The sequence below is a fragment of the Coturnix japonica genome, chromosome 1, assembly GCF_001577835.2.
Source record: "Coturnix japonica isolate 7356 chromosome 1, Coturnix japonica 2.1, whole genome shotgun sequence".
NCBI classification, from domain to species: Eukaryota; Metazoa; Chordata; class Aves; order Galliformes; family Phasianidae; genus Coturnix; species Coturnix japonica.
This window is the reverse complement of record NC_029516.1, coordinates 155,587,841-155,611,260: the sequence shown is the minus strand read 5'-3', so window position 1 is coordinate 155,611,260 and position 23,420 is coordinate 155,587,841. Positions and strand designations below refer to the sequence as shown.

Here is a 23,420-nt window from a genome sequence, read left to right as displayed (position 1 = left end):
TGATGAGATGGGACTGCCTCTAGACAGCCGAATAAAACTCTGCCTCTCTTTAGGGCAGCAATTTTGCCTAGCACACAGAACAGGGAAATCAAAGCAGTCACAAGGAAACCCCACCTATAGTACAAAACATTCCCATTAGTCTCTCCACAACAAAAAGCTGGGAGTTATTTTGCTGTGTAGGTGGCCATGGGAACAGTGCAGCTATCACGATGTAGAGGAGGAAAAAAAGCTTTCTCTAGGAATTGGGAAGAAGCTTAACTTTTATGTCAGAGGCTTAGCACCTTTCTCACAACTGTGAGGATACATAACAAGTAAAGTTGGTGCGGCAGAACTGAGATTATGCTGTTAGAACTTTTTTTTTTGGAAGAAGTTCCAGGTGAAAGCACAACTGGAAGGTAGCAGTGCCATGACAGTCCTAACATGCACAACTGCAGTATCTCTTTGTTTATCTCCTTGATTTGCCTGGCATGGGTGCCAGCTGCATGCATGGAGCCACATTCCAACTCCAGTCACACTGGATCGAATCCAGGGTCATGTCATTGACTTCAGTGAGTTCCTCTTCATTCACGCTTGCCTAGCCATGAATCTGGCCTTTTTTATCAAGGTAGAAGTATCAAACAGAGACTGTCAATATAAGGGAACAAGTAGAACCAGGCTGCTTCAAATGATGGGGAAACATTTCACATTATAAGGGGAAACATTTCACATTATAAGGTTTAGAGAGGGCATTTACTTAAAGAACTTTGCCAGCATTTTTACGGTGGGCCACCAGAAAGAATATCTGCATGTTGCAGAGATTTATTCATTTTTACCCCCGATTTGTTATTTTGAGAAAATGGAAAGAAAATCAATACAGGTTTGATCTTAGTATTATTGAAATAAGAAGACTGTTACTAGTTTGTTACAGAGCACTAACTAATGAGCCTCCTGTGCACAAGTGCTACCTATCCCTTTGTTAAAATTATTTCTATAAATCTGCATCCCAGTGGAAAATATTGTCTTAAACTAATTTCTCGCAATCATCATTAATTGGCCAGCTTGCTAACACCTGGTACCAGCAGCCTTCCCATCTCACAAGCACAGTGCCACACAATGGTAACAGCAGGTTTTCACCTAATCCCTCTCCATAAAAAGCAACCACCAAATGACACTGATGACAAAGACACACAAACCAGCCTGATATTTGCTGATGACTCCCAGGAGATTCAGCACAACCAGTCCCACTCAAACACATTTTCCAGTGGTGTGGATAATCTGAAACCATTTCCAGCTGGACTAATTGCATGCACTGAAAAGAGCATCTTCCTTCTCAGGACACATCTAAGAGAGCAGCCGCTAGTGCAGAGAGCACTCTGTGAAGTTTCCCAAAGCAATCATTAGCTCATCTCAGGAGAATTTGCAACAGCTCACTCCATAATGAAAAGTTACTGTGCAGATATATACACTTCATGCAAAGTTTCGAGTTTTTAAAAAAAAATCTGGTTAAAACTGATGTTTAAATTCCACTCACAGTTTTGAAGTCTAAGCATAAAACTTCTTACTTTGCAGTTGCAGTTCCAAGCCGCCTGGAAAAATAATGCAGTCCATCAGATAGTCTGGTTTTGTTTTCTTGCATGAAAATATCATCTGTCATAGGCACAGGAGCTGACTTCAAGGACCGGCCCCTTCTGCTGAGCACACCCAATCGGGAGACCTTGGGAGCACGTGTGGAAAGGCACAGCCCTGCGCGCCTGTCACAGGCAGCATATGCTCTGTGTGACCGCACTGCTGCCGAACACTGGTGTCAGTGAAACACAGTGCTCTGGGGGCTGCCCGGCTCTGCAGCCCCCCGGGCCCATGGCAGAAGGCGAAATGGTGGGCTGGAGGGAGGGAGAGCCCTTCCCTGACAGAGGAAAAGGCAGGGAAAGGCAGAAGGCAGAGCTGTTTGCCAGCCATATCAGTGTTACTGCTCCTTAAAGTCAACGTTTCTCCCTTACTTTTGGCTTTATTTCTTAATATCTTAATAAAAGTGCTTCCCATTCCACCCCTCCCTTTATTTTCCCCATGCTTCTTCAGTCTTTCCTTTTAGTTTCTGTCCTCATCCCATTACAACTTTTTATTCCAGATATCATCTCTGAAAAACCATGCAGGTGGAAAAATCCAGGGCACAGCACAGCACAGCCTCTCCTCTTTATGTGCCATGTCCAGCAGTGCTCCTGCACTCCAGGGTCAGTCTTTTGGTGTTAGTCCTCCCTTTCCCCTGACAGCTTGCACCCTCTCCTGCCTCAGGCTGACAGCCTGTATGCTCCCTGCTCCTCACTGTCTACACATGCAGCTTCCCTGCTTTGCTGTGCACAGTTTTGCTCTATGCCTGTTAACAAGAGAGGTCATTTTTTTCTTGCATCTCTTTAAGCTGATGACTTTTAAATCCACGCTACGTAGAAACTCTACTTGGAGACACACACCCATGGCTTTTTGGCCAGCCGTGTGCTAAGCCCTCACTTATAACAAGTGGTTAAAAGAATGTGTGTACATTATTACAGCCTGAAAGCACAGCAATAATGCAGTGCACTAACTTAGTGATATAAAAATACACACACGAGCAGGATAAATTAACAACTGTAGCTCTGGTTTCACTTCTGGGAGCTTATTTACAAGTCACAGCGTGTTGAGAAGGGAAAACAGTCAACACAACAGGGCAAAGTTGTGCTTCTTCCAGTTAAGTATGAGACCTCAGGGCCTTGCCACCTTGCAGATCCCAGTGCTGTTTGTATTCATCTTGTGGAGTAGTTTTACTTGATAAAATGGCCTTGTTTACACAGACTGGTTACAGAGAGAGCTGGATGTAATGAAAAATGTTAGCTCTATTCTGTGAACAACTTGTTGTTTTAATGAAATTAATTTCGTTTCTAAACTCACAGAATCATAGAATTGTTTGAGTTGGAGGGGACCTTTAAAGGTCATACAGTCTAACTCTAGCTTAGCAGATTTGTAACTCACCACGGAATCATTCTACAATGCCTTTCCCATGACGGATACAACGAGGTTGATTAAAAGCCTAAACAAAGCGCCTTTTTCCACCCTCAGAACCCACCAGATTCTCAGAGGAAAAATTCCTGCAGAAATGCCCCAATGTGTGATGAACTTCCGTCCATAACAGCATGTCCTCGCTGGGTTCGAATGGCATTTCCCATTTCAAGAGATTGCAGCCAGACTGCCTGGAGCAGGGAACAGCCTGTGGTCAGATGGAGCCAAGGAGCTCAGCAGAATGATCCCCTTTATCAGCCGCTGGTGGGGTGGGGAGGAGCACAACTGATGCCTTTGGGATGTGTAAGACCCTTTTCAGATCTACAACAAGGAACAGACTTGTTTCATGTTCCTAGCTGGGGACGTTTTGTGCTGAGGGATCAGGCAGTGCCTTGCAGTTAGGTCAGCTTTCTCCACCTATTGCATTTCACCCTCAACTCTTCCCTCAATTTCTCACATATATATTTTTTCCTCTTCCTATAGTACTGGTTATGCCTGGCTGTGCTGTACTAAATTCCTGTCCTCGGTATTTACAGCCTGAAAATATTTGCAGACTTATCATGTCGTCTCCGAGCAGCTGCTAAGCCAAGCTCTATGTATTTTCTCCCTCATTAATCAGTTTCTCCAGCCTCTCTATTTTTGCTGTGCTTTCCTGTAGAGTTTGCAGTTTTGCTCATTTTCAAAAGATAATGAAGAGTAGTTTAGTTCTTTTTCTTTTATTAAGGGCAAGAGTTGGCTGAAAATAGAGGCATATTGGAGAGAGCTTAAGTTCTTATTTGAGCTGGCCAACACTGAACTCCATACTTCCTTCCTTTCATTGGTCACATTTGTTTGCATCGTTAAAACCTAATGAAACCCTAATGTTGCAAACCTGTGCATTCTTTCTCATCAAGAGATTCATCCCACTGTCTGGGATGAATCCACTGACTCATGAGAGGCCCCCCAAACACACAGGTTTACGTTCAGACAGATGTCTGGCATCAGGACCAGACCTTAAGAAGGATTTGAGAATCCAAGAAGCAACACTGCCAGAGAGGTGGGGTCTGTGCAGTCAAAATGCCAATCCCAGGAGGGGCTTCAGCCCTGCTTGTAAATCAGCGGACAGTTTAGGCTGCAGGTCAGTGGTATACTGAGAAGGCAGGAACCTGCAGCCATCTTTCTGTATCTCCCCCTGCAGCCATGAAATAAGAAGGCGTCTGAGTAAAGAGGAATGTGTTACAACATCCTGTGATTACTACGTGTGTCTCTCCAACCTTTGCTACCAGACGCCTATGGCACAAATAGCACTTTTCTCTGCTAAAGATCCCACTGGAATCTTACTATACTTACTGAGGCTTGGTGGGAACTGAAGAAGGGGGAGGAGGGAAATTCCTCAGACATTTTAAATAAGGTTTGATTCTACATGGGAGCAGCAGACAAACATTTAAACTCTCTTGGGTTTGTTGGGAGCGTCTGGCATTGCCCCAGACAGTTTTCTAACCTCCTTTTCTTTGGTACCCCTAAATCCAGACTGTAAGTTTAGATAAGGGAAGATCCTGCACAGATGATGAATAATCAGAGGGGAATTAGGAGTTCTCACAGTCTGGTATATTCTGGGTACTTGGTGGGGTTTAGCTTCTACCAGATCCTGGGTAAAAAGGGTAAAAGTCTTCTGTATGATTTTCTCTGTCAGAGGCTATTACCTTTAAGCCCCAGTCTACCAATGTCACCCAGGGGATGTGCAGGGAATAAGTATATAATCTTACCCTAGTTGTATGACATGAACTCCAGCAAGCTGTAATGGTGTCACCAATGTCAATTCTTCTGCAGTATCCCCGTTAAGGATATTTTACCATTGAAATGCAAATAAAAGCAACCTAAACAAACTCAAGATAAAAGCAACAAAACAAGCTTTTAACAATGACAACAAATTGTCTTTTCATTAATTTGTGGGATTATATATCAGGCCTGTTTTATGGTCCTTGAAATTTGATGCAATGTGTGGCATGCTCTCAGTGGTTTTTCCAGCTCTTGAAATAACTGATACACAAAGTGCTTCATCGAAAAACCTCATAGCAAAGATTTTTAAAGAATACCTGAGCTGAACTGACTCACATTGCACACTGCTCTAAGAAAACTATCATGAGAATCTGAAAGTAGGCAAAACAACTTTCTGTCAAAAATTCATAACTCATATCAGGACAAGGCAAGAACACCTTCTGACTCATCTGATGGACGGTTAATATGTTCTATACTGATTCCAGCATCATAAATGTATTCTATTCCTCTTTGGATATTTTCAGTTAGTAACAAGAAATACAGCATCTCAGAAACTAATCTTTACAATCATCCACCCCAGAAACTAATTCTAGAAAACAAACATAATTAACTGCTGAGCTCATTTTCTTTTTCTTTTCTTTTTTTCCCCCAGAAACTAATATGTAATTTCTGGTTACAAAGATTAACATCTTTGCAGTATGGTTAGCAGATCTTACATCATAAAAACAGTATTTAGAGAAAGACTCCAAATAATCTTGACCAAACATATAAGGACAACCAGTTCTACAAGTCAAGTCCCCCAGCTCCACTCAACAATCCAGCACTTGTAAATGTGATAGTGCTGTCCACTTTCCATTAATATGCAGCTATCAGTTGGTGAGTCACGCTATAAAGCACTTAACAACTGTTCTCATAAATACCATACGCCATCTGTTAACAGAATCAAAAGGCTACGTGCCAATTTACATTTGGATTGAAAGATCTGTTTTAAAACTATTCCGGCAGTCTTAGGGCATACAGATATTGTGAAAAATGACTAAAGAGAGATGTCATTCAGTGCAATTCCCGAATAGCACAGCTGAGAGAGAAAATATTTCTGGGGTGATATTTTGACATCTTACCATTTGTTCTCATCACAAGTCAGAACTACAGGACTTGAAAGTTTCATTATTCACAGAACTTTGTTCTTAATTTGTAAGATACATGCCTTTGTTTGGTCTGTGACTAAATTATGTCAATTTTAAGCATTCTGACATGCCCAAAATACAAAACCAAAAAAACCTCAAACTTTCATCTAAGTTTGGTGGAATGACCTGAAACACTTTGTTCTGTATCCACTCTGTAATGATTGCAGGTCACATCACCTGAATGTGAGCTTGGGCCATTATTCAGTTCCTCACAGTGGACATGAAGGTGAGGCCACATTTTCTCTAACGCAAGGAGTCACAGAATTACAGTCCTAGGGACTGGAAGGCATCTCTTGAGATTGTTGAGTCCAACACTCTGCTAAAGCAGGTTCTGTACAGTAGTTAGGCAGGAAAGCATCCAAGCAGGTTATGAATATCCCTAGAGAAGGAGACTTCATCACCTCTCTAAGCAGCCTGTTCCAATGCTCTGTCCCCTTCACAGTCAATAATTGTCCTGATACATAATGTAAGGACATTTTATCAGGAAAGGGTGTATATAAGCAAAAAATATATTCCTTAGTCTAATGAGATTGTCTTGTCGGAGTATACTTTTCCTCTGTTACTCATACATTTGTCAGGGTTCCTTTTTAAGACTGAAACCAGTTGTTACCTATCCCATTTCACTAAAGCTGCCTCTATTCACTTCATAGAATCATAGAATCACAGAATAGCTTGGGTTAGAAGGGACATCAAGGATCATCAAGCTCCACCCCTTCCTCCCCCCATCCCCACCTTTCCACTTGCAGAGGACAATTTTAAACTAGTTATTCTTCAGAAGTCATAGTGGGAGGGAAGCAAGGCTGATGAACTCCAGAGATGGGAGAACGTGTCAGTCCTGCTGAGGTAACTGTGACTTTCAAAGAGCAGATGCTGCCTTCCAAGGGCAAGCAAAACATTACCTCCTAAATGTCCCTGTTTTTTCATCCTCATCTTATGTCTCCGTAAGTTGGCTGTAGTGCTATCCCAATGCTGAAGATTGGATTTACGCAAAACAAGGTGTTTCACAGAACTGCTCCTAAAAGCGTTCCACATTCCCTAAGCAGAATTGATGGTCTTGAGATGTTGCCTCATCAAATTTAAACAATTTCACAAGAGTTACGCTGTTTCCAAAACCAGCTTTAAAGAGAAGGAATGAGAATATTCAGAATGTTCCCTGCAAAGAAATACAGAACTGAAGCAAGTTCTCTCCACACTGACAGGCACTCTGTTGTTGGTGATAAAATCTTTCTTTAATTATAAAGCTTTGGGCAGCAACAGTTTTGAAAATTTCTGTCAAGTTCTTGATGGTTATGTTTTTTCTGATCCACAAAAGCAGCAACACACATTCTGGCTTATTTGAGATTGGAAGCTGCAGCAATAAGTATGAACATGAAATGTAAGAGATCGTGCCCTGCAACCGTGAACAAAGAGGACATCCATTTCATTCTCAGATAATCCGTGCACAGAGTAAAGCTCTTAGAAATGAAAGGAAAATATGTGTTTCTTTCCCCATCTAATCAAAACAGTTATACTGACAGCAGAAGTGAGATCAAGGGACTTAATGCAGTCTACCAGAAGAGGACCCAGAAATCCAGAATATCATCTGAAGCCTGAATATCTTGTGAGACCTGTTCCCCATCCCTTCTGCAGAATGCATATTATTAAATTTATATTCTACAGTGTACAATTTATTATTCATTATTCAATTTTATGTTGCGTTCCTGTTTCTTCCAGCATTAGCTTCTGTATTTGGCATAAGCACAGTAAAGTAATTGCATTAAAATATTTACTTGAATCAATTTCTAATCCTATCACAAAAGTCAAGGAAAATTTGAAATTCTCAATGTGGCTGTAAAATTAAAATCTCCAAGTGCCAGTACTTTAAAAACACTGAGCCCACACAGATCAGTCTCAGTCTTATCACCACTGTGCATACTGTGGACAAAGCTCATGCTAGCCATGCTTGAGGCAGAGATGAACTACCTCTGCCTTTGATCCAAGTAAAGGAGGGAAAGCGGATGCCTTCGCAGTGTGCCAGTCCTGGAATAATGTATTCTGCTTGCCAAGATCATATGATTTTCTCTTTCTTTTGGCGCATGGTGTGAGGTGCTCTTCTCTTTTTGGCAAGTGGAAACATCTTTTGGGCTTGTGTCTGCTTGCAGGGAAAACATACTGATTTAACAGTATGTTTAACAGTCCTCTGTGACTACTGGAGGAAGAACAATCATTTTCTTGTCAGAAGTGCACTCTTAAGGGGAGATCATAGGCTTACAGAAATGCTGGTTGAAAGGGATCTCTGGAAGTCTCTAGTTCAGCCTGCCTCTCAAAGCCAGGCTATTGGCAGCACTAGTTCAGATCAGCCAGGCATTTTCAATCTGAGCTTCCAAGATTCATTATATGGATGGAGATTCCACTACTACTGTCCGCAACCTCTTCCACTGATTCTTAAGTCTTCCAAACTGTTTCCTAATCTCCAGTCTTGATCTGCCAAAACACAACCTTTGACCATTGCTATTCTGTCTCTTCTGGGCATCTCCCGCTTCAAAGAAACATTTGATTCTGTAGTACCTCTTTGCATAATTGTAGGTTGCTATTTGATCTCCTCCTGGCCTTCTCTTCATATCAAACACCTTGACATCTCCTTCGGGTAATGTGCTTTAGGCCCAAAACTGGATATACTATTCCAAATGTAATCTCACCATTGCTAAGAAGAGGGAATAATAACATCACTTACTATGCTGGCCATGGTCTCATAATGGAGCTGAGCAATCAGTCTTTCTCATCTGTGATGAGGATGCTTCTGTCTTGTATTCCACCTGGCACCTGGATCCTCCAGTCTTTTTCAGTGGGACCAGACTGCTACTCAGACACTTGTTCCCAGCCCAGACTGGTGCAGAAGTTACTCCCTCCACACATGGGGGACTTTGCCCTTCTTGCTAAAGGAGAGTCGGGAGTTCATAGCACTTTTTGGCGCAGTCCTCAAGTTTCTCAAAGTTAAGCAGAACTAAATCACTGGTCAACATCAGCTGTCCTCTTTGCTTTGTAAGTTTGTGAAGGGTGTGTTCATTCTGAGTTATGACTGGCATAGGTACAAATATGTGGAACAATATGAGCCCCACTGCCAGCTCCTAGTGTACTGTGTTACCAGACTGCAGCTGGGCATCAAGCCACCACTGGTTCCTCTGAATGAACCCAGAGGTGCACCACATTTCAACCAGTGTGAATCTGCTCTTCCAGCCCATACATATGTCCTTATCTTATGAATAAGAATGCCATGAATATACAAATCCTGACTGCAGTCAAGCTGTCAAGTCATCTACTACATTCCCCATGCCCGTAAAGAGAGATGACCAATGGATGTACTGATAAGGGCTAAAGACAGGAGAGTCTGTATTGTAGTGTCATGCACAGAAACTGCCAGATCTTATGAACAAGATGAAGCAAGTCAATTGAAGCAAGGTAACTGTACAGTGTTCCCCAAAAACTGAACAGCTGTACTTTAGAGAAGTTATCCTAGCCATAGGACTTTGATGGAAGAAAGGGCACTAATATGACTATTTTACTGATGATGCTTTAGTTAGCTTGAACTGTCCTTTGGCTCCAGCACTGCACTGCAAACATTCACAAAAAGTTGATTATTGGTGATGAGTGAATGTTGTATATTTGGTTTCAATCCTTACAGCATTATAGAAGAGGAACTTTAAGAGCATGCACAGACTTTTGTACCTTTCTATCTGTGCAGCATCATTACCTTCAGATCACATCCTCAGTGACATCCACACAGGAACCTGAATATTAATGATGAAAACAGAACATGGAGATTCAGAAGTCTGGTGAGTGTGGATGAAGGCCTATTTGTGATGTGGAAAAGCTTGGTTGTAGTGGTCTTTTGTGAACTGGAAGGACTGGGATTCAAGAAGAGGAACAGGAAGAAATTGCACAAAGAAGCTAATGAGGGACCCTGAGGTGGAATTTCTCAATGCTACACATTCAGGGACAGTCAAAGGAATTTGAACAATACTACTTCTACACTCATACATGTTTGAATACCGTGTTCTCTTTTATAGAGTATACCCTTAATCTGGAATGCATGGTAGGATGAACTAAGATCCACGATACATTATTTGACTCATACAATTATACTGAAGAACTTTTGTTACTAATATACAGTCAGATATTTTCTCAAGTGCATTTTCAGTACTATTACAGCAGGGTACTTTTGCCAATGCAGTCACATTTATGGAATCCAATCGACTGCAAAACAGAAGTGGCACCACCATTAACATAATCTTTCCTATCGAGTAGGGAACATGTTGTGCACAGCTCTTTCCAGTGTCCTCACAGGATAAGATGAAAGAAAATATAAGCAATTTTTTCCTTCTGCTAGAGAAAGCTTTTCAAGAGAGGACAGCATCTGCAGTTACAGTGGTGATCAAACCGGACTGGGGCGGTCAGAAGAATAAGCAGTGCTATTGAGTGAGAGAGAAAAGCTGCTTTGTTCACAACATATTTCCTTTAATTTGTCAGAATGCCACAGCAGGCTCGAACTTTATCTGTATTTCTTTGGAGCAGCATTGTCAGTGATGGCTACTACAGTCATTTTTTAACCATCTCAGAGTTTGTACCCAACTTGTTCAAGTTAGTACTGTTTTTATTTGCAGGCATCTGAATTGCTGATGTGTGCAGTGCAGACAACAGCATCATTCCACTGTGTGCCTGACTTCACTGAAGTGATACTGAAATATTCAAGAAGTAACTAAGAGTCTGGCATGCAGAATTTGTTACAAATCTCAGAGCTCTAAGGTGATCACTAGACATGAAGAGGAGGAAAAATTCTCAAATGCAACTGGAAAACAAACAGTGGGTTTCAATTTGCCAGTAGGTAGCTTAAAGCTGGAGAGCACTGATCTTATTACAGTACAGTTCTGAGCTAACAGATAACATATTTCAGGTACAGAACAATGCTTATAGGACACAGCCTATTACTTGCAGTATAAAACTGATGCACAAAGAAGGGATGCACAGAGAAAGATGGAGGAAGAGATTTTCATTCTCACTCAGGTACAACGAGTTGCTCCCATTGTGGTCTACTCAATAATCTAACAGCCTTTATTAAATGCAGGACTTCTGCCTGTTCCAGTCTCCTAAAATAGTCTCCTTCAGCCTCTTTATAATAAGAACTACCTGCCACATTTGTAGGAAAAGTGTAGAGTTATCATTGAATAGGATGGTTTGGGTTGGAAAGGACCTTAAAAACCACCCAGTTCCAACCCTATAATATGGGCAGGGACACCTCCCACTAGACCAGGTTGGTAAAAGCCCCGTCCAGCCTTGCCTTGAACACCTCAAGGGACAGCGCCAATACAGCTTTTCTGGGCAACCTCTGCCAGTGCCTCACCACAATCATGGTACAGAACTTCTTCTTAATGTTTAATATGAATCTATTCTCTTTAAGTTTAAACCATTACCTCTTGTCTCTTTTAGTTTAAACTGTTACCACTTGTCTTCTTGATACTCTCTCCATCTTTATTTAGTCCTCTTTAAGTACTGATGGCTGATACAAGGCTCCTTGGACTCCTTTCTAAGCCAAATAATGCCATCTCTCTTGGCTTGTCTTCACAGGAGACAGGAGGTGTTCCAGCCCTCTGATTATTCCCACGGCCTCCTCTGGACCCATTCCAACAGGTCCATATCTTTCCTACACTGGGGCCCCCAAAGCTGAATGCAGTACTGTGGTGGGATCTCACAAGGACAGAGTAGACATATTCTTTAATATGTCCTTCTGACAGCCAAGAAGTTTGGAGAAAATACAGTGGATAAATGAGAAATACAAAAGGTAAAATAAAAACAGATTCCAGCTTGGATAAAGACGATGAACATTCTGATTTAAATGGGATGTATCACACATACCTGTACAGCAATAGATTTTGGTTTTGGAGAGGAGTGGCGGTGGGCTCAACTTTAAAAGAGATGGAAAAAGATGGATGGATATGTAATCTCCACAGTAGATCATCTGGGTCTAATTCTCTTCCCACTGGAGAACTGGAAATGTGAAAGAAACGTAAGTATAGTTTTATGATGGCTGCTCAAGAGAACGTTGTTCAAGGTGGTATCAAGAAGAGAGTATGAAAACACTTGTTCTGCAAGATTTTAGCTTTTACTCATTCCTTACTAAGAGATGCACAACACAGCCATGCATGGAGAGGCTGCTCTCACCAGGCATCTCTTCTGTCCTGAAATCACCACTGGTACTGTTCAGTTCAAACTCTCATCTGTAGGACAAGGTTGAGTGAGAACCTTAAGAGCTGGCTAATGAATAACTTGCTGTAGGTACAAGAGCACCATCTTGTGATACCTGAATCACAGTGTGCCAGCTTCAGGAGGGAGCTGCTTCCTGCCCATTACTCCCAACAGAGTGTTCTGCATACTTGGATGCACTCCCTCTCCTTGCTTACTGCCCTAGCAATAAGACCACAGAGACAAATATGGAATGAGATACCACTGATATTTGGGTGGGGGGAAGATGTAGTACAGCTCATATTTTCTGATGTGTGTCTGGCTACCAGTGTAGGTAATGTTATACATTAATGCAACAGGATGTGCATCAGCAATAATAAATCACCTGGATATAGCTATAGCCACTAACCAAATGCCCAGGCAGAACAACAACATAGAGGATTTATTAAATTGGACTGCAGTAAAACAGGTAAAATCTTAGGCTAGCACAACAGATTTATTTTTCCAGGCTTTCTAGTATTAGTCTTGTTAGACTGCACGGTCTTGCTCTGCATAGCTGATCAGCTGCTGTTGTCAGTAGACTATTAAAACTGCAGCCCCCAAGCTGCAGCTCCAGGTGCTAGTGAAAAATTTTTGTATGAGACAAAAGAGAAAGCTATCTTCCAATTTTTATAAAGCAGCATGTTCACTCACTTCTGCCTTTCACACTACAGCAAAATTCCCATTGCTGTGGGGAATTTGTAAAGGGTTGTAGAAATGAGGGTGCTTATCCAGCAAATAAGGTGTAAATGTTGTATGTAACATGCAAAACAGTGAGTATATGCTATCTGAAACAATATTCTGGGATAACAAAAATCTAGTCTCACAGTCATATTTGCAAAATAAAGAGACTGGCAAAGAAAATGTGAAGAAGTATTAAGCTATTGGCTTAATTTTTTTATGTCCTTCAGGATATACCTGTGGTAAATTCTCTTCAGAACAGATTCAAAGTGCTGGATGAATTTAAATCCTACTCTGGTAATTATGTTAAGACTGTGAAGCAATATAGAAAATTTTAAAGCATCGCCTCCTACTCATTCATGCAGTTAAACGAGAAGCAGTTTGAATCCTTGCCATACTTTTGAAAGAAGACGTTTTTATAAACTCGAATAATTTAGGAGAAAATTCCAAAAGCCTTTAGGTGCCTATGGCATTGCTCAAGCAGAATGGAGATGCCTGAATTCAAGTGAGCGAGTCACACAAATTCCGCCTGTGGCATGCATACCTGAGAGGCACCTAAGCTGTCATCAGTGAAGTTATTTAGGCACCTGAAGTACACTGAATGCATATTCCCAGAGGCCTTCTTATCTTGGATAAGGTGAGTATCTCAGCATCCATTTTACTTCAAGTGTTTTTAGGCATTCTCTAAACACTTGTCTGGATACCTATTGTAGACTGAGGTGAATACACACTGCTAACCTGTACCAACAACACAAACTCAGTGCAAAGCAAAGTTCAAAGCCCTGATACTACCCAAAATCTTCAGAATGAGCATCCCTGTTGGGTGACACGTATCGCTTATATGACACAAAAGATAAGAAACTATATGATCATAGAAACGATCATAAAATCGTTGAGGTTGGAAAAGACTTCTATGATCAAGTCCAACTGTCCACCTACCACCAATGTTGCCCACTAAAATATCACTATTGCTAGGCATTTTTCCTTTAAAAGAATAATGGAAACCAAATCATTCATATCCAAGCAGCAACTGAAGAGGCCGAGGGACTTCAGGGATGTAAATCTTTCTCTTCTGTAGGAAGCCAAATCCCACATAGAGAGAGGAGGAAGAGGCAATTCAGACATATCCTTTATTTCAGCATTTTCTCTGCATCCCTCTGCTTTGGCACTTGGCTCTTGTAAATCCCACAACCACACGCCTGGCTCTTCTCCTCAATTGAACAGGATATTTAGGTGAATAACGAGGGGCTGCAAATTTTAGTCTCCAAGCTGAGCAGTGGAAAGTGAAGCTGATTGACATTAAACCTGGTTCTCTGTGTATCTGAGATTTTAGGACTCTTTTTTTTCTTTCTTCCTAACATATATAACTGCAGACCTAGGTCCTGCCACCCGCTGTTGCAAAACTGATACATAAGGAAGGGGTGTCCTTGTATAGCCATTCATTCTCTGAGACAGTTGTGTAGGCCTTGTAAAAATTAAACATCCATGAGATTTTGTGATCAAATTAACAGTATGAAAGTTCAGGTTCTTGTTTTAAAAAAAAACAAAACCCACAAACTCTTGAAGCACATTCTTTTCAAGAATAAAAGACAGCAAATAGAGCACCATAATAATACTAGTTTTACATAGTATTCTTGCTGCTACACTAAAAAAGTCCTTATGAATGTGAAATCATGGGTATAATGTATTTAGTGAAGAACAGCATACTACCTAGCATGGAAGTATTTTCTGTCAATTTCTAATATAGTTCAACACTGCAACTAGAAATACGGGAATTATGGCTACAGAGCCAAACATTCTGGAGTATCTCTATATGTCCATATCTCGTTACTATAGCTTGGCAGGAGCAAATGGACTTATCGCTCTGAAGAATCTGTATATGTTACATGAAGCTAAAGGAGGAAAATAACAGTTTGCACCTCTCATCTGACTACTTTAGAACTGAAGCTTTTGTCCCTTTCAGAATTAAAACAGCAACTACAAGAATAACATATCCAAAATGTGAGTAAAAAGAGCATACCCACAGCATACTATTTAAACAAGTATGTAACTATGTGAATAAATACGCTCATGTCTTTTGGCCAAATGTTTTCATTACATGAAATAGCATATGAAGTAGGACTGTGACCCAAAACACAACGTACAGAAAAGTTTCATCTGTGGAGTGCAAGATGAAAGACACAGTGAAATGAAGGTGCCTGTCCTCAGGATTTACCACCCTTAAATGAAGTTTCTTCAAAATTAGTGGAATTTAAGATCAATGAAATATTATCAATCCTCTCAATTCACATTCTGTGCCTTAACACCTCTTACCTTAGCAGCCCCCTTCCACCTGTCTACACCATATTCCCAAAGACTCCATAGAGTTTCCACATTGCGACCATTCACTGTCAAACCTGGCCAGAACTGGCCAAAGGAGATGTATTTGAGGCCTGGCATTTAAGAAAAGAATGATATGACTGCTGCTCAGCTGCATTATCTCTGCAAACATCTGTTCTGCCTACAACCTAAGTAGCTGCCTTGCCTCATTGTGTTCTGTCTGCTGCCCAAAACAGCTTCCACTGATGCTTTAAAAGCTATGCTACTCTTTACTCTGTGTATATCTACCACCCAGTAGCAGTTTTTGGGGCTCTTGCTGCCATTATTGTTCACAAATATTCATTAATAGTAACACAAGAGAAATGTCAAAGCCAGGAAGGAAAATGCTACACTCACAAGTCTTTGTACATCATATTTCATTTCCATTAAGGCATAACAAACCAGAGAAAATAGCCTCAGAAATTTCCATTTAGCCAGCTAGAGAAAAAACGGCGTGATTCTTGCCTCTGTATTTATCCATTTTCTCTGCTTGACCTTTTCTAGATCAGTCTCTGTTGTTTAGAAAACAGACTGTCTTTGATTCCTGCTGGACCTCCGCCCAGCATCAATGGTTATGCAAACACGGCACAAGAGATAAAGGTGCTGATAGTCACCTGAAATCTGCTTTGTTGTGCCCTTCCAACTAATACACTGGGAGGAGCTAGCTATGACAGTTATTATGTTCAGCAAAACAGAGAGTCCTGGGGAGTTTTGCTTGCAAGTCTCATTGTCATTTACAGTTTTGAGAGAAACTGCTAAATATCTGTAAGTATCCTAGCGCTTATGTTGATTTCTGTCCTTTCACAACTGATGCTACGTTTCATTTCTTTATCAAAAAGTGAAATTGCAAGCAAAGAAATGTTTGCTGTATCTAAACAGGCACATGCAGTCTGTCAGGTTTTAAACAGATGCACAATTCATGAACTGAAACTACATGATATAACGACTCAGCTATTTATTGACTTGAAGCGAAGCTTGTTACTAACAATAGCCTATTCAGATCAACCTTCCTTTTCTGATGAACAGACTAAAACAAAAAACTACTTTTCTTTAATATCATTATTCTTGTGAAGAAATACAAATAAAACTATTTTAATTCTTACAATTGATGAGAAATATTTTCTGATCTCTTTATGTATTTGAGCTTAAAGTTTTGCTTTTAAAGTACTTCTTTACTTCTGCAGCTTTCCTTAAGGAGGGATATTCCAGTGCTACAGAAGACGTTTTGCATCAATTCATATTCTCCATCAGCTTGTTCATTTCAAGGGTATAACAAAGTTCATCCCAAAATGATGTCAATAATTGATGTCAGTAAACATCTGTGTTCCTGATACACTGAATAGTTCATAATGCGCATGACTCATGTTTAAATCATTCATTCCAAGTCTTTGAATTATCAAGAGGAATGGAACATAACTGCAATATTTTAAGAGAAAAATAAATTTGAAAAGCTGTGATATTCTGAATAATCTCATAATAATTTAAAATGGTATGCAACAATGACCAAAGAAATATAAGGAATAAATGGGCATTGTGTTGGAAATTGTGCAGTAATTCATATGACACACTTGTTGATGCCAGAAAAACACATACCTTTTAATAAGAGCAACACGTACACTGGAAAACATGCAGTTGCATGAAATCACATCTTAGTCAATACTAATAGAAATGCTGACCTCCTGCTTTTGCTAGCAAAAATAAAAAACATGCTGTAATCACTGTATTAGAGAACAATACACTGAATTTACAGCAGTTTAATATCTTCTATGTATATATATATATTTTTAATGCAAAGCAGACTGCATTTCTTTGTATGATCAAAGGGCACTTTGTGATGGATGCAGCTGCATAAACTAAGAGCATTCAGCCAAATGACTCAGCAGGTCACTGCTGCAGAAACTTGTTTTTATTTGTGTAGGAAAGCACTGTCTATTTGGTTTTTAAAAAAGCACGCTTAGAAGAATTAAGGTTCTCGATTCCGATTTAATTCCAGTATTTTATCACTGGATGCAAAAGTGGGACAGCTCAATGGGAAGGACTGCTGCATACCCACCACCATTACATATTGGGTAAGGACAATCTAATGGGAAACAAAAAGCCAACTGCAGCTCATGGCTCCTCTGAATAGTTGCCAAGGATGAACAAATTGATGGATGCTTTACCTTCTACCAGAAAGGCTTGAGAAGTGGGCCCATGCCAACCTCACGAAGCTCAGCAAGGCCAAGTAAATGGTCCTGCACCTGCGAGTGGGCGATCTCAAGCATGGATAAAGGCTGGGTGGAGGATGGCTTGAGAGCAGCCCTGAGGAAAAGGATTTGGGGATGTCAGTTGGTGGAAGACTCAACATGAGCAATGTGCACTGGCAGCCCAGAAAGCCAACCGTATCCTGGGCTGCATCAAGAGAAGCATGACCAGCAGGTTGAGGGAGGTGATTCTGCCCCTCTACTCTGCTCTTGTGAGGCTTAATCTGGAGTACTTTGACCCAACACAAGAAGCTGCTGGAGTGGGTCCAGAGGACAGCCATGAATATGATCAGGGGGCTGGAGCACCTCCCCTGTGGGGTCAGGGTGAGAGAATTGGGGCTCTTCAGCCTGGAGAAGAGAAGGCTCTGAGAGGAAATTACAGCAGCCTTCCAGTACATGAAGGGGACCTACAGGAAAGCTGAGGAGGGTCTTTTAACTAGATGATCTTAAAGGCCCCTTCCAACCCAAACCATTCTATGGTTCCATGATTACACACTCAGGAGATCAATTCTGATGATTAACTTCTCTACTGCTGTTATTTTGCTTTTGTTTTTACTTTACTGTGTGCGTGAGGAAGTTCTTTATACTTCACATTAGCTCACTTCTCCCTTACGTGCAACATAACATACAGGCTTAGAGATCTTGTAATCAGATACATTTTATAAAGAATTTAAAAATGCTGTTATTTGAAAATGGTTATTGCAAAGAATAAACAGGTACCGAGGAGAACACATTTCTACTGCAGATCCTGTATCAGATCGTATGTGGCTATAAACTCTTTTAAAGTACTTCTTCAAATCATTGTCTTCTGCCTTTGTCAGTTCATGAAAGCTCAGAAGAACTAACCAAATTTCTTTTGAAAGGATTTACAAATTCTGAAGAATCAATAAATACAACTGTATTCCCAGCAGAACGTTTGTATATTGTGCTAGACAGGGATGAAGATGCATTTCCTGTAAATTTAGTTACGAAAAAGACAGCTCAGAGACTACAATTTAATTACTAAGATATAACAAGACGTCTTGGGAAATTGCTGGACTGGCAGCTTTTGAAAGAGTTTAGAAAGTTATTTTAAAGGGGGAAAAAAAAAAAGAGGCTTTTTTTTTATGCCTGGGGTATTTTTGCAAGGGAAATTTAGATGTTTATGTGGAAAGTTTTTCAATATTTTAAAACAGGAAAAATGGCTAAAAAATTAAGGCCATATATGAGGAGGTAGCAAGTATGTTACTTCTTGGAAGCAGAAGATTCCTTTCACAAGCAATCAACTGGTCTTTTATATAATATGAGGAACATTCATAATACATTCTATACCACAGTGATTGTTAATTTGAAGAATAGAAATTATCACTTTCTTAGCCTTTGAAAAATTTACTCATCAATGTTTCTGTATAAAATCCTTGCTGATTTTTTTTGACTTAATCACTTAATAGCTTTCTATGTTCCTGTAGTATTTGCTTTATCATAAAAAATAAGCATACAAACCCTTGATCTTATTTTCTCTTTGAATTATTATTTTTTCCCCATTGTGTTTGTATGGTTTAGTGCTGCTGTAATTCCATTGAATTTATGGGCAGATATTCTGCTATAAATTTAAATAGTACAGTATTAAGCTTTTCTATTCAGCTTTTCTTCTACTGCCGCAGATAAATTAGATGTATTTTTTTCCAGAAATACACTCTGTTTATTATAAAAGTTCCCATTTGTCTAGTTTGTTGTTCAGAAGCTTTTGTAGCTGTTTATCCTAAGTCGGACATCTCTACATGGACAGATAAGTAAACTGCCACCAATTTGCTTTATCCTCCAACTTCACTTGCATTCCTTGAAACCTGCAGATTCTTCTTGGCTTTGCATGGTGCTCTGAAGGTAACTTGGAAGATGTGTGGCAGTGACCAGAGTTACCAGCTGACCTTCATGAGCTGAACAGATTTGCAGCACCAAAAGTATGTGCTTTAGTACTCAGAGGCCTTGTAAGAAGCATCGCCATGAAAAGAACTGGTCCCCTTCCTGTACTTGGAAGGGGCCTACAGGAAAGCTGGGAGGAACTTTTTATAAGGCCATTTAGAGACAGGACAAAGATAAATGGCTTTAAACTGGAGGAAGGTAGATTCAGACTAGATATTAGGAAGAAATTCTCACTAGAACAGGTTGCCCAGAGAGGCTGTGGATTTTATTCCCTTTTTTTTTCCCTTCCCTGGAAGCGTTCAAGGACAGGCTGAATGGAGCTTTAAGAAACCTGGTGTAGAGGGAGGTGTCCCTGCCTATAGCAGGTGGTTGAACCAGATGATCTTAAAGGTCCCTTCCAACCCAAACCATTCTATGAGTCTATAATACTATGTGCCAACAGCACTTCAGGCTCAAATGAAGTAGCAATCAACTGACATTCAAATAAACTCCACATTTGCTGATGTTTTCCAAATGATGTCACTAGTGGTCCTGGCAAGGGCCACAACTGAGGAAGGCTCAAGTTTGAGGCCCAGCATCCCACCAGCGATGCTGCTCTGAGGTCTTGTCATTTAACTCCTGTTCCTCTTCATCTACACCAATGTTTCAGGTGTCTGATGGCCCAGAGGAGGAAGAATATAAAATACAGTCTTATATAGAGAGAACCATATCAACTGACTGGGTTATACCAACAAGGAAACCACAGCACACAACCCAGCAAAAAACCCACATACCAAAAGAACCAAGGACCAAATTTACGAGACGAACAGCAAGAAAGAAAGAATCACACAAGCAAAGAATCGCAGCGATAGCAAAGGAACCCCAAAAAACAATCAAGCCAAACACCAAGAAAACCAAAACCCCCTAATGGGGGCAATAAAAACCGGGGAGAAATCAAAAATTAAGATATTTTGATCCCAACTACAGCCAAGTATCTTGAAAATATGTGATACCGGAGAAGCAACTGCAGCTTTTCAAAATCCCTACGGATTCTTCACTTGGAGACAATCAGGGTCACTTCGGTCAGGTTGGTGGTTGGATCTGAAGATCTTGAAGTTCCTAAATGTTCTATGATTCTGTTCTATGCTTGGACTCTGTGGCACCTCACTGCAGCCCCAAGCCACTCTGGGCTTTTTCCCAAAGGCTTTGTCCTTACACAAGCAGCATCCCTATGCAGCTGGCCAAGAAAACCTTCTGAGGGCACCATGCCATCAAAGCAGAACAAAGGAGCTAATGTCCCGGTGATCTCCTTGCCTGTCCTGATGCAGTTTTGGAAAGATCTCATACATTAATTACTTACTCATATGCTGTACATTACTCATTCTAATGAGTACAATACAGCACGCTATTCTGCATTAGGATGACTATACACCCTTTAAGGACAGAAAGCTATAGTAAATCTACTTGGGTTGGAGTTTGTGTCTCTTCTAGTAACCATATTATCATCAAACCTGTGTCTGCAGGTTTCATCTTGCTCTTTTTTTGGCTGGCATTTTTTTCTGAAGGAAGGACTTGACAAATCCAATTGTTTTTCTTCTGAGCATCTGAGCTTCCCACATGCTCTTTGCACTCAGGAGTGCCAGACCCTCAGTGTAGGAAGAGGGGACACTGCTACTGTTCCAGCCTTGCACCACACGTTTATTTTCTCACCCAAAGGCCAACACTGGGTATGTTTTTGGTCTGGAATGTCTTTAGATACATCCACACAGCTCCCAAGGAAGCTGTAGCTGATCACAGAATATAAATGATTGTTTCAGTGCCCTGAAGGCTTGGAATTTACCAATGACATTCTGGCTTCTTCCAAATTCAGGAGGTCAGGATCTATCTGATTGCCCTTCACAATGAACCTGCTTCTGTTGTAATGTTCTTGCTGTGAGCTGGAATTAATTCCTCTTCTTACGAAATATCTTTGTTTTCTGAAACTCTGGCCATGCTGACCTATTGATGTGATCTTTCTAAAAACAAAAGGCATCTGTTAATAACTCAGACTTTGTAAGGAGCTGAGAGTGAACTGCAGGTGAAACATACTATTTTAAATTCCTCCATTAGCCTCAAGAGAGATTGGCAGAGAACAATAAAATAAACCTCCCTATAACCTTGTAGTTCAAAACGATTTTTAGATAGCTGGCTCCATTTTCAAACAAGTTTTAGAACATGAGCAAATAAACTCAAAATATTTGATGGTAACCATCCAAAATGCTTGGAGTTTTTGACATGCTTTCACACGTAGTTCTTGGCTGCTACAGGGAGCAGGTTAGTGTCAATGTGAGTTTCCCTGCCTGTTGACCTTGAGAGTCCTCACGAGGTGAAGGCACTTCATATTGGCCTTCTTGAAGGTCACGTCTGCTCCCACTCCCATGTTCTGCAAATTCAGAGTTCACTTTCATGGGAGTCAAGACAGGGACAGTGGAAAATGCACACACTGTGTAACAGCACAGTAGCTGCTAAAATAAACATCATGGCAAAACAGTAATATATTAAGCTTTACTCTCTCTGTGTCCTAGCCAATCATTTCACTTCTAAAATCTAAGTGTTTATTCATTGTGGCTATTTAGATTTGCTGCAGACATGTAAGAGAATAAAATGAGATGTTATTTCGGGATGGGTATTAGGGAACATTTCTTCTCTGAAGGAGTGTGTGCATTTTAGGTGTGCAGATGTTATGGACAGTGTTGGAGTGAACAGGTCCCGCTCCTCATCATAGCTGCTCCATTTACACACCACGACAGGCCTCTGGCAGTAGGCAGCTGAAAGTGATCAGCTGTCTCAACAGATTAAAACTAAATTCCACCGAAGAAAACAACTCACAAGAATTATGTTTCTGTATAATCTGTGTGATTAAACGTTACTTGTTTCAAAGCTAATGTTTCTGTCACTTTCAATTACAACTTTTGGAAACTTTATTCTGCATTGTTTAATCTCTTTAAATAAGTCTCCTTTTCAGCTTTTTTATAGGGATTGGCACACTTGGTATGAATACCGCACTCCTACCAACTCCTACAATAACATTTGCTGACTCTTGTTTAGCATTGCATTAATTATATCTGCTCTCCCTTAGTGCCTGGGAGTTAGAAAAGAAAGTCACCCTCAGGAACCTTCCCATTGCTCTGGTATAGACAGGAGGTCGCAAAGGCCGCTGTTCTGTGACCAGCATTTCTAAACCACAACAGACACTCCTTGTGGCAGCCTGTTTCTCAAAGCATCCCAGCCATTTCGGATTTACTCTTCTAAAAACTGAAGGGCCGAACAAATTTAGGCTGAGAACAGAAGGAAAAAGTCGGCTCCGTGTCCACATCCGTCTCAATATTTTCCCGAGTCTAAAGAACGATCTAAGAAGGGAAACCCGGCCGCCAAGAGCCGAGGAAGCGGGAAGGGGCTGTGAGGAGGGCGGTGCTGTGGCGCCGAGGCCGGGCTGTCCCATGCCGCTCCCCGGGCGCGCTTCGCCACCTGGTGGGCATCGGGTATTACTTATCGAATGTTTCCTTTTCAGAAACGTCGGGGATTTTTAGCTTCTGTTTTCAGGAAGGAATAAAACTGCGAAAAGAATAAGGAAAAAAATAATTAACAACTCCACTCTAGGCGCACTGACAGCTTTTTGACTTGTGAGCAGAACTGTTTCCTGCCTAAGAGGATCGAAATGGTCTGGACTGCTTGAAAAGTGAGCCCTTGTTCTACAACTTCCCCAGCATTATCTCATGTCTCTGCCTTCCTGAACTTGATTAGGTACAAATACGCGATCCATCACTCACATAAATTTCTGTGTCTTGCAATGGAGAAAGTCTCAGTGTTGTGAAGGGTGGCAGACACCCAAACAATGAGGTCATCTTGTGACATAAACATAGCTGTCCACAGCACTTGGAGGCGATTTTAGCCATGCCACCTAACAAACAGTTTGCCCGTAATCTATCAGGAAAAGAACAAAAAGTTTTTTATATTTCATGTGACCACTTGAACTGGAAATCCACAAAAAAATAAGAAAGATGGGAATGTA

General features: G+C 40.8%; 1 protein-coding gene across 2 annotated transcripts in view; it reads right to left on the bottom strand.

Moving 5' to 3' along the window:
- STARD13 (StAR related lipid transfer domain containing 13) overlaps nucleotides 1–1,661 on the bottom strand; it is a 269,538-nt gene extending 267,877 nt beyond the window's left edge. Inside the window, exon 1 of one of the 2 annotated variants that reach the window (XM_015852033.2) lies at nucleotides 1,511–1,661. The gene's annotated coding sequence lies outside the window, so the exon portion shown is untranslated. The remainder of the gene's footprint in view (nucleotides 1–1,510) is intronic. The other variant, XM_015852032.2, reaches the window with a different exon arrangement.
- Between the last annotated feature and the right edge of the window lie 21,759 nt (nucleotides 1,662–23,420).